This window comes from Mustela erminea, chromosome 3, assembly GCF_009829155.1.
Source record: "Mustela erminea isolate mMusErm1 chromosome 3, mMusErm1.Pri, whole genome shotgun sequence".
NCBI classification, from domain to species: domain Eukaryota; kingdom Metazoa; phylum Chordata; class Mammalia; order Carnivora; family Mustelidae; genus Mustela; species Mustela erminea.
Window position 1 is genome coordinate 22229628 of NC_045616.1, and position 2258 is coordinate 22231885.

The 2258-nt window shown below is 41.1% G+C and overlaps 1 pseudogene; it reads left to right on the top strand.

Moving 5' to 3' along the window:
• The first annotated feature begins 352 nt into the window (after nt 1-352).
• LOC116587448 lies at nt 353-465 on the top strand (annotated as a pseudogene).
• Nucleotides 466-2258: the final 1793 nt, after the last annotated feature.

The window sequence follows — 2258 nt, forward strand, 5'->3', positions numbered from 1 at the left end:
GTTCCTAAAAGGGTATAGAGTAAAATATTTTATATTTGCAAATTTTATCAAAGTTGTTGACTTTCTGAAGCAAGTATTCATTCCCCTCCCAGGGCCTTGGAAGGTACACATGCAAGTGAGGGGCCTTGTAGGTTGAACTTTGTCCAGGTCATGGTCAGTCTGCCTCTGCCCATGTACTACACAGGGACACCCCACGTGGCAGACCTTGGTCAAGATCTAAGGCCAATCAAGCCATAGGAAAGAGGTGGGTAAAACCAGCTCCACAAAGACTTGGAATACATACAGTTTTCTAGTGATCAGGCAGGTATCAAATTTAGAAAATCTGAAGTACTAAATATCTAGCATATCCTTAATCATTTTGTAGTTCATGAGCATGACGATTGTGTGGTCACAAACATTGGGAGACTTGCGTCTTCCTGAAACCTTGTTACGACTTTGGTACTTCGGTACGTGACTTGTCTGATGTGGGAAAAAAAAAAAAAAAAGTGTAGCATATCCATTTTGATATCAATACTCTAAGCTGAACGTTTTCTTCTGAAATAATTCAAGTAAATATAGCCGGGGAAGAGATTGTCTGTTGCCAGTCCCAATTGCTATCTCTATGTATAGACTGTAACAAGGGCAACACCAGACTAACTTCGTTAATATCAAAGCCTGTGGGGGTGAACCTGCTGTTTTCCAACGTGGTCTCCAGAATACCAACTTTTCTAGGTAGACGTTACTAAGATTAATTTACATATCTATTAAAATAATTGCCTTCTAAAAATGGATTTGGAAATTCTTAAAATCCCTAATCATTCCCATCTTAATGATTTTTTTTCCTTTTTTTTTTTTTTTTTCCTCAAAAGTGCTGAGGAAAAGAAACAAAATAAAGGCTTTTCCATAAATTCTTTATATCTTAACTCAGAAATCAAAATAAAGGAGGAGGCAAAATAAGAGGAGGCAAGACATGGCTTCAGTAATCTCTTCTTTCTTTGGGATGAAGTCCTCCATGGGTGAGAAGGCAGGTGAGGCCAAAAGGTTCTTTGGGACCTATGGGCAGAGAGTGGGACTGCCTCTTGAGGAATCCCAGGCAAAGCAGTCCCTCTGCTAAACTCTCTTTGGGAAGGATGTGGAGGGGTGAGTCTCACTCTGTTTTACCCATGAATTCTTCGGGTGTTAACAGGCTTGATTGTCAGAGTGTGGATGAGTAAATCTCAGGTTTCACTTTCTCCTATCTTTCTAAATAACCCTTGGTTCATTTTCTGTTTATTCTCTGTATTCTGATCAGTAATATGTTGCACAAAATTGTCCTTAGCTTTTCTGGCATCCGTCATTACTACCATTTTAAGGCATTTTAATATTTGTAGGATATTGAAATCACTATAGAAACGTAAAGATGGATGGAATTTCAGATGGACACCCTAATGTTTTTGCAAGGCTTGGCTTTAAACAGAACAGATTTTTCTTTTTCATTCTTGAAGCCTCCCTCTCCCCTTGATTTGTTTTTCTGTAGAATCCTTTGTTCCGGGAACTCGGAATTGATGTGGACATTGAGCTGACTTTTACTCAGTCATGAGACTTGGCGGGTTGGCGCCTGGGCTCGTCAGAGACCACCTTGGAGACATGATGAACACGGCGGGGCAGCACATACCGATTCCTCTCTAAACCGCCCAGATCTTGTATTTTCCTTTCAAACCCCACACCCTTCCCCTGCCCCAGTGAGTCTGCACATTTTTGGTTTTGGTTTTTCTTTTTGAGATTTTATTTATTTTAGAGAGACATAGAGAGAGTGTGTATGAGGGGAGGAGCAGAGGGAGAGGGAGAGGAGAGGGAGAGACACTCTGAAGCAGACTCCATGCTGAGCACCGAGCCTCACATGGGGCTTCATCCCAGGATGCTGAGATCATGACCTGAGCTGAAATCGAAAGTCAAATGCTCAACGGACTAAGCCACTCAGGTGCCTCAGGTCTGCATTTTTGAAGGCATGCTGCAGCCGCCTTTGCCTGGCAAAGCAATAAAACTATCGTTTCTCCTTATTCGCAAACTCTGTCTTCATGTTTAATTTTGGCTCCAGAGCCCAGAAATCGGTCTTCAACAACAGGCTGTTTTTGTAGATAAACAGCCATCTATATCTGACTGTTAGAAAAGTTTTTAACTTAAAATTTTCCCACACACCCTTGTCCCAGCCCTCAAAAGTAGAAGAGTCTTCACAAAATACTATAGGGTGTTAAAATTGCACAGTTGAGGATTACCTCCCAAATTATTTCTGTGTTTAT